This window comes from Salvelinus namaycush, chromosome 10 (genome assembly GCF_016432855.1).
Source record: "Salvelinus namaycush isolate Seneca chromosome 10, SaNama_1.0, whole genome shotgun sequence".
In the NCBI taxonomy this organism is placed as follows: domain Eukaryota; kingdom Metazoa; phylum Chordata; class Actinopteri; order Salmoniformes; family Salmonidae; genus Salvelinus; species Salvelinus namaycush.
This window is the reverse complement of record NC_052316.1, coordinates 29,309,573-29,319,702: the sequence shown is the minus strand read 5'-3', so window position 1 is coordinate 29,319,702 and position 10,130 is coordinate 29,309,573. Positions and strand designations below refer to the sequence as shown.

The 10,130-nt window shown below is 41.3% G+C and overlaps 1 pseudogene; it reads left to right on the top strand.

Annotated features, from left to right (window-relative positions):
* The first annotated feature begins 246 nt into the window (after positions 1 to 246).
* Positions 247 to 10,130, top strand: part of LOC120054292 — a 56,542-nt pseudogene continuing 46,658 nt past the window's right edge.

The following is a 10,130-nucleotide window of genomic DNA, read 5'->3' as shown; positions in this document are numbered from 1 at the left end:
TATTTATGACAACACCAACACTTGGACTTCACCCCTGTATTTTTCATCTTAATGTTCCCTGTCTGGGTAGCTCTCCCTCTTCAAACCTCAGGGGTAACAACAACAATGGGAGCAGCCAGGTGACTTTACGGTCAATCTCACCTTGGGCTTATCTCCACCCCCATATCACTGCAAATTAAACAGGCTGAATTAGACTAAGGTCAGTCCAGCCGTGGAGAGACATCCCTGTGGAACAACAAAGAGACGATGGGGTTCTGCTGGGACTGGAGCAGGGAGTGTGGGCCTCACGGCAGAGGCTGGGTGGACCTCACAGTGCTGCTCTGTATCTATGGCTTCTGCTCAATGATGAGGCCCTCTGAGCCTTTCCTCACGGACTACCTCGCCGGGCCATACAAGAACCTCACCACCAAACAGGTGTGGCACATTAACCGTTTATTCATTTATTGATTTAGCTAGAGAATTCATATCACAAATTATATTTTATAATAATGGCAAATGCTTTTATGTTAATTTATTGTTGTATGACATATCCTGCCATTTTCCTTATCTTTCCACAGGTTACAAGGCAAGTGCTCCCAGTATGTGCATATTCCAACCTCATCCTACTCAACCCAGTCTTCTTGGTGACAGATATCCTGAGGTACAAGCCTGTCATCGTCCTCCAGGCACTCAACTACATCTTGGCATTTCTGCTGTTCATCTTCAGCTCTGGTGTGGTGTTGACTTAGTGCGCCCTCTTCATTTACAGTATGGGCACCGCAGCAGATGTGGCTTACTATCCCTATATCTACAGTGTTGTCCATCCCCAGTATTACCAGAGAGTGACTAGCTATGCCAGAGGGGCTGTGCTACTGGGCTACGCAGCTGGAGCCATGTTTGGTCTACTCTTGGTGTCCCTGGGAGGGGTTTCCATCTACTGGCTCAATGTCATTACCCTGGGATCCCTCTGTGTGGCGCTGTTGGCTGCCCTCCTCCTGCCCATGCCCCAGAGAAGCCTTGGTCCTGGGTGGGACTCAGAATGATAACGGCCCATTCGAGGAGGTTGTGTCCAGTTCATGTGGATCCTGGGTTGTGTGGTGGCTGAGGAAGGAGAGGAGGACCGGGAGGGGGAAATGAGAGCTCTGAAGAGGTTGGCGGTGGATTGTAAAGAGTGTTACTCCTCTGTGGCCGTGCTGTTCTTCTATGTGTGGTCAGTCATGGGGAAGTGCGGCTATCACCAGATCACAGGCTACGTGCAGCTCCTCTGGGCATCCAAACAGCCCCAAAACAACTTCACAGAATACAATGGAGGGGTAGGGGCTGTCGCCACACTCTCAGGTAACATAACGATTCACTTTAACACACTCGTCACATGACTCTTGGTAACACGCTGGAGTTAAACTACATATTATCTCCACTTTCACTCTCCTAACAAATGTTGTTTAACATTGAACTTCAAGAGGACTCTGTATCATCAACTATTACACTTTATACCCCTTTTAAGGACATCCAGGACTACACATGCACTACCGTTCAAAATTTTGGGGTCACTTAGAAATGTCCTTGTTTTTGAAAGAAAAGCAAATGTTTTGTCTATTAAAATAACATAAAATTAATCAGAAATACAGTGTAGACTGTGTTAATACTGTAAACGACTATTGTAGCTGGAAACGGCAGATTTTTTATGGAATATCTACATATTCCATTATCAGCAACCATCACTCCTGTGTTCCAATGGCACATTGTGTTAGCTAATCCAAGTTTATCATTTGAAAAGACTAATTGATCATTAGAAAACCCTTTTGCAATTATGTTAGCACAGCTGCAAACTGTTGTCCTGATTAAAGAAGCAATACATCTGGCCTTCTTTAGACTAGTTGAGTATCTGGAGCATCAGCATTTGTGGGTTCGATTATAGGCTCAAAATGGCCAGAAACAAAGAACTTTCCTCTGAAACTCGTTAGTCTATTCTTGTTCTGAGAAATTAAGGCTATCCCATGCGAGGAATTGCCAAGAAACTGAAGAACTCGTACAACGCTGTGTACTACTCCCTTCACAGAACAGCGCAAACTGGCACTAACCAGAATAGAAAGAGGAGTGGGAGGCCTCGGTGCACAACTGATCAAGAGGACGAGCACATTAGAGTGTCTAGTTTGAGAAACAGACGCCTTATAAGTCCTCAACTGGCAGCTTCAATAAATAGTACACGCAAAACACCAGTCTCAACGTCAACAGTGAAGAGGCGACTCCGGGATGATGGCCTTTTAGGCAGATTTTACCCAATGCACAGCATTAATTACACTGGCTAATTACCTGTACGGTCTATTGTCTCCAGATGGCTCAGACCAGCTGGAACTCGTCACAGACAGGCTTTCCTTTGGCTTTTTAGCTCTGAAACGTTCCCTTATATCCCTGGAAACCACAGGCAATTACTGTGTTTAAATTACATCCTGCTTCATGTCTCCACTCTATACGTTCTTCCGGTTGACATTTTTATCACAGTTTCTATGTGTTTGACTAAGTAAATTTACATTTGCCGATGTTTGAGGCCCAGTGCAGTCAAAAATGTGATTTTCCTGTGTTTTTTTATATTTCCACACTATGCGGTTGGAATAACACTGTTAAATTGTGAAAATGGTGATAATGCCCTTTTAGTGTAAAAGCTGTTTGAAAAGACTGCCTGAAATTTTGGTGGGATGGAGTTTTGGCCTTCCATGGTGACATCACCATGCAGTAAATTAGTTGATACTCCAATAAGAAAGAGAGTTCCAAACTTTTCCGTCAATTACAGCTATATGACAATGAACTTGGCAATAGGAATGTTATTGGAAACAGATTGGTGAAAAGCATGAACCAAGAATGTTTTGCATGAACATGTAATATATTCCTGATATCAAAAACCCTTATCCTCTTCACATATGAGTTCTACAAACGTTGGAGTTATAACCATCAGCATAAACTCATCCACTCCAAACAACACACAGTTCATAGAAAGGTCAAAGGGTTCTGTCCTCTCCATCCATCTTGTCTCTAAAATCTCCTGCCAGGATCAAAGGCACGCTCTGTAATACAAATTACCAGGAATGTGTCCCTGCTTATTTCATTTCAATGTATGTAATTATCTGACTCTCATGGAGGGATTAAAGACAACGCTAAGCTATTAGCAGGTCTATCTCATAACCCTCTTCAGATGGAAGGCCTCTCCTTCTCCTTCTCCTCCCCCTCTTTATCCTCCTCTCCTTTTTCTCTCTTCCTCCCCTCCTCTCCTTCTTCAGAATGAGATTAATTCCATCAGGTGAAACTGTACTCTCCTCAGGCCCAGAAATTGATTAAATACATCTCTAATACAGAGAGCGGTCAGCAGTGCTTATAAACCAGCTATTATTGATCTGCCAAGGCGGGATGGGCCAATGAATATAGGCGTTAAGTGGATTAAAACAAGCCCAAGCTAGCTATAGTAGCCTATATTGCGTTAGCATCACAGTGATATGGAGATTATACAGGGTCCTTTCCTTCCTTGGTGTTGTCTCTTTCATTGTTACAATTCTGACTTAGTTTATGTATGGACTACTCTATAGCCCAAAAGAAACATGATCAGTGGTGTATTTGGTTAAGGAATTTTTTACCGCATTCACCTCAGTTCTACCAGATTAGTGAGATTGTATCTACCTGTGTTCCAGGGTCGGCAGCCTCCATAGCTGTGGGCCATGTGGCTCTGGACTGGTCAGTGTGGGGGAGCTGGTCCTGGGTGTGTTTACTGCTCTGACTGCTGGAGTTCTTTACCTGATGGACCTGACCAACAGCATCTGGATCTGCTACGGCTGCTACGGACTCTTCAAAACCATCTACATGGAGCTCATCACCATCTGCACGTAAGAGATATTTCAACCATAGGAAATATCAAGTTTATGGACTAGGCAGTCAATCAATCATTATTTTACTTTAATGATTCCCTTTGTGTGTCTCTGTCAGGTTCCACATAGCCCAAGGCTTGAGCAGGGAGCGCTATGCCCTGGTGTTTGGTGTAAACAGCTTTGTGGGCATAGCCCTGCAGAGTCTTCTCACAGCCATTGTAGTCAACACCAAGATCCTGCAACTCACCATCACCTCACAGGTACAGCAGAGAGAAGTACACTGACTACCACACACACATATACTCACCTCACTGAAATGAAATAATCTTACAAGCAATTACTGACAGTTACAGTTTGCAAGAACATACCGAAACATCAGAAAAAGTGGTAGGTATTGTGTAACTACTTGTACTTTTTAGCTTATAACATAGTAATAACAACAACATGTTGTTAGTTACACTGGTCGTTACTGTGTTATAATCATTTTGTAATGTAGCCTAATAAGAGTGTTCCTCTGATCTCCTTCCCCCGGCAGTTCTTGGTCTATGCCAGTTACTTTGCTGCCATGGTCATGTTGTTCCTTATCAGAGGAGTGTATACTCTTCTCCAGAGCCGATTGATGGAGCTCTGCCCCGCTGAGGGCCTATCAGAGAGAAGAACTGACCTGCCACAAGTCTCACCTCTGGCATGACACTCAAACTAAGGGAAAGAACATACAGCACTGCCACCACACCTAGCCTAAATGGAGAACAAACCTATGCAAAGGATACACAACCACCTGTATTACAATTATTTATGTCCAAGGAGTGCAATATCTGTATTTAGCCACAAGACAGCACTGTAACCTTATGAACATGGCCATTATTGTTTCAAGTTTCCAGCTGACTCTTTACTAGCCTGAGTGCAAGTCTGTTTTTGCCATAGAGATTATATTCAATTACTAGAGGGACTATGTCATAAACCATTAATGTTCCAGAATGAAGTGAAAATGTCAGCCATATTGTTCAGGGAAAAATCCAAACCAGTCTAATTACAATTAATGTCAGTAGAAGCATAATCCTGAGTTTACTTATGCAGGAAAATAAAAGTAAGGCATGTGATTTATCAGAAATTGTGTAACAGAATTATTGTAAACATAAGATATTGTCATATAATTATAAATACAGTTTTTACATGTATTTCTTTGAATGCGAGTGCTATTATAAGATACAAGTTGCATTTACAACTTGTCTAAGTCCTATCATCAACTAATTTCAGCCAGTGTTTGGCTGTAGATGGACTGCATTGTTTGAATTGAATGTTGGCATATTGGCAGTTAATAAAAAAATGTAATCATTCCTCTGAAACTGTATGGCTAGCTAGCCAACAAAGATACAGTGCAGATAAATTCTTCAATTTTTTTTTTTTACAGAATATCTTATCACAGCACTGGCAGTGGTCGACCAAAATGACTGACCTTTATACCATCATAAGAAGGTTCATGTCCATTCTAGTGTTCTAATTCTTAATTACATGGTTTCTGCTTTCTTGCCAACTCCTTCTGGAATTGTAATTTAATGTCAAGTTGAATTACAATGACAATGGGGTAGGCACAAGTAAAATCAGATCTGGGACCAGGCTAACTTTTTATAACATCACTGGAAAATAGTATTTTGAATATGTCTACAGTACCCCTGAAATGTATGTGCCAAACCATATTTGCCATTATATTTGTCTACAATCATGTTGATTAAAGTGACCACATGTTCCAGATTTTCGAGGACAGTAACGCATTGTGGCCCTTTGTCCCTACTCCCGCAACCAAATAATCATGTTCAGCATTTTATCAACAATTTCAAACACCACTAATTTTGAAAAAAATTTAGATTTGTCCCCGTATTTCTGTCAGACATTCCAACCTGTCTCTTGTGGTCACACTGAGCTTATGAATCTATATATAGAAATACACTACCATTCAAAAGTTTGGGGTCACTTAGAAATGTCCTTGTTTTTGAAAGAAAAGCACATTTTTTATGTCCATTAAATAACATCAAATTGATCAGAAATAGAGTGTAGACATTGTTAATGTTGTAAATGACTATGCTAGCTATAAACGGCAGATTTTTTTTATGGAATATCTACATAGGCATACAGAGGCCCATTATCAGTAACCAACATTCCTGTATTCCAATGGCACATTGTGTTAGCTAATCCAAGTTTGAATATCTGGAGCAACAGCATTTGTGGGTTGATTACAGGCTCAAAATGGCTAGAAACAAAGACCTTCTGAAACTCGTCAGTCTATTCTAGTTCTGAGAAATGAAGAAATTGCGAGAAATTGCCAATAAACCGAAGATCTCGTACAATGCTGGGAACTACTCCCTTCACAAAACAGTGCAAACTGGCTCTAACCAGAATAGAAAGAGGAGTGGGAGGCCCTGGTGCACAACTGAGCAAGAGGACAAGTACATTAGAGTGTCTAGTTTCAGAAACAGACGCCTCACAAGTCCTCAACTGGCAATAACATATCCTGACAGAATGTAAACTTTATACATTCCCCTTCTCCTTTAGTGGCAAGAATAAGTATATTTCATATGTTCACGTTTATAAGTCAGAACCTATCAATACAGTGTCAAGTTACTTTTCAATGTGTTCCCAAAAAGAGCAAATTGACATCTACATAAGTAGCACTTTGTGTGAGTGCACAGGTGCACCCAGTTAAAACAACAATATCATTGCTTGCTAGCACAACTGAACCTGTGCGCAATTCAAAAGAAAACGCCATGCTTGTTAAAACTTCTTAAGGCTAGGGGGCAGTATTCGGAAGTTTGGATGACTGAGGTGCCCAAAGTAAACTGCCTGTTACTCAGGCCCAGAAGCTAGGATATGCATAGGCATGGTAGTATTGGATATACAGTGGGGCAGCAAAGTATTTAGTCAGCCACCAATTGTGCAAGTTCTCCCACTTATAAAGATGAGAGAGGCCTGTAATTTTCATCATAGGTACACTTCAACTATGACAGACAAAATGAGAAAAAAAAATCCAGAAAATCACATTGTAGGATTTTTAATGAATTTATTTGCAAATTATGGTGGAAAATAAGTATTTGGTCACCTACAAACAAGCAAGATTTCTGGCTCTCACAGACCTGTAACTTCTTCTTTAAGAGGCTCCTCTGTCCTCCACTCGTTACCTGTATTAATGGCACCTGTTTGAACTTGTTATCAGTATAAAAGACACCTGTCCACAACCTCAAACAGTCACAGTCCAAACTCCACTATGGCCAAGACCAAAGAGCTGTCAAAGGACACCAGAAACAAAATTGTAGACCTTCACCAGGCTGGGAAGACTGAATATGCAATAGGTAAGCAGCTTGGTTTGAAGAAATCAACTGTGGGAGCAATTATTGGGAAATGGAAGACATACAAGACCACTGATAATCTCCCTCGATCTGGGGCTCCACGCAAGATCTCACCCCGTGGGGTCAAAATGATCACAAGAACGGTGAGCAAAAATCCCAGAACCACACGGGGGGACCTAGTGAATGACCTGCAGAGAGCTGGGACCAAAGTAACAAAGCCTACCATCAGTAACACACTACGCCGCCAGGGACTCAAATCCTGCAGTGCCAGACGTGTCCCCCTGCTTAAGCCAGTACATGTCCAGGCCCGTCTGAAGTTTGCTAGAGAGCATTTGGATGATCCAGAAGAAGATTGGGCGAATGTCATATGGTCAGATGAAACCAAAATAGAACTTTTTTGGTAAAAACTCAACTCATCGTGTTTGGAGGACAAAGAATGCTGAGTTGCATCCAAAGAACACCAAACCTACTGTGAAGCATGGGGGTGGAAACATCATGCTTTGGGGCTGTTTTTCTGCAAAGGGACCAGGACGACTGATCCGTGTAAAGGAAAGAATGAATGGGGCCATGTATCGTGAGATTTTGAGTGAAAACCTCCTTCCATCAGCAAGGGCATTGAAGATGAAACGTGGCTGGGTCTTTCAGCATGACAATGATCCCAAACACACCGCCCGGGCAATGAAGGAGTGGCTTCGTAAGAAGCATTTCAAGGTCCTGGAGTGGCCTAGCCAGTCTCCAGATCTCAACCCCATAGAAAATCTTTGGAGGGAGTTGAAAGTCCGTGTTGCCCAGCAACAGCCCCAAACATCACTGCTCTAGAGGAGATCTGCATGGAGGAATGGGCCAAAATACCAGCAAGAGTGTGTGAAAACCTTGTGAAGACTTTTAAACGTTTAACCTCTGTCATTGCCAACAAAGGGTATATAACAAAGTATTGAGATAAACTTTTGTTATTGACCAAATACTTATTTTCCCCCATAATTTGCAAATAAATTCATTAAAAATCCTACAATGTGATTTTCTGGATTTTTTTTTTCTCATTTTGCCTGTCATAGTTGAAGTGTACCTATGATGAAAATTACAGGCCTCTCTCATCTTTTTAAGTGGGAGAACTTGCACAATTGGTGGCTGACTAAATACTTCTTTGCCCCACTGTATAACACTCTAAAGTTTCTAAAACTGTTAAAATAATGTATGTGAGTATAACACAACTGATTTGGCAGGTGAAACCCTGAGGACAATCCATCCAGGAAATGTATTTTTTGAGGTCATTGGACTTTCCAATACTTTTGTATGGAAAGCCTAATTATTAGGACCCAGATTGCAGTTCCTATGGCTTCCACTAGATGTCAACAGTCTTTAGAAATTGTTCTATGTTTTTTTTTGAAAAATGAAGAAGTTTTCGTATTCTTTCTAAGTGTCACTCAGGAGGACTCTAGGGTTTTGGTGCGCGTGAATGAGAGCGCGCTCCTCGTTGTTTTTGTCCGGTATTGAAAACAGTTTATTCCATCTTAAATTTGATCAATTATTTACATATTAGTGTACCTGAGGTTGGATTAGAAACATTGTTTGAAATGTTTGGACTAAGTTTACAAGTAACTTATTAGATCCTTTGTAGGCATGTTGGGCGAGTTGGAACATGTGTATTTCTGAATCAAACGCGCCAAATAAACTGACATTTCTGGGATATAAAGAAGGACTTTATCGAACAAAACGACCATTCATTGTGTAACTGGGACCTTTGGGATTGCAAAAAGATGAAGATCTTTAAAGGTAAGCAATTTATTTTATTGCTATTTCTGACTTTCGTGATGCATCTGCTTGGTTGGAAAATGTTTTTAATGCTTTTGTATGCGGGGCGCTGTCCTCAGATAATCGCATGGTATGCTTTTGCCGTAAAGCCTTTTTGAAATCTGACAAAGCGGCTGGATTAACAAGAAGTTAAGCTTTTAAATGATGTAAGACACTTGTATCTTCATGAATGTTTAATATTACGAATTTAGTATTTTTTAAATCAATCCCGGTAACGGGATTCTAGCCGTAAGGGATCCCTAAGAGGTTGGTTAGAGCTAACACTATAAATAACCTAACTGTATAAATGAGACTGTTTTCAACACATCAACTGTTTTTAGACAATTTATTTTTAACCAAGCAAGACAAATAAATGTTAATTGGGCTCCCGAGTGGCGCAGCAGTCTAAGTCACTGCAGCTCAGTGCTAGAGGCATCACTACAGACCCTGTTTTGATTCCAGGCTGTATCACAAACGGCCGTGATGGGAGTCTCATAGGGTGGTGCACAATTGGCCCAGTGCCGTTAGGGTTTGGGGGGGTAGGTTGTCATTGTAAATATTGTAAATTGTAAAATTGTAAATTTGTTCTTAACTGATCTTGTCTAGGTAAATACAAATAAAATGAGAGAATGGACAACCAAAACATTGTGCACCGAAGGTATCCTGTCATCAACAGACTGTCCAGTTAAATAGAGTTAACATGTTTATAATCAAGTTGACATGTTTATAATAAGGTTTGCAGTCTAACGGTTACAGTCACCGCCTTTGAAACTGAAGGTCCTGGGTTTGCCTCTCAGAGGATACATTTTGGCCATTCTCTTTAGGGTATATTTTTGACACAGAATGCTTAATTGCATTTATTAGGTGGCTCTGAAAAGAGCCTTTGGGTTCGTGGAGTTGCAGGCAAGTGAGAGTGGTGGTGTGTACTACTGCTTGCATATTGCTAGAACGGAGGAGAGACCAGCTCTCAGATTATCAAGGAAGAAAGAGGTTGTTGCCCTCATCCATGAGATGCACGCCATACTGTACTGCCCAGGGACACTTATGGCAGATTGTGGGCATGCTCCTGCAAGCTGGCCCATGTGGAAATGACAAACAACTTTTGCCAATTCAAAAGCATGCAGTACACACGATACATCGCACACTATAAATACTTAAAATGTAT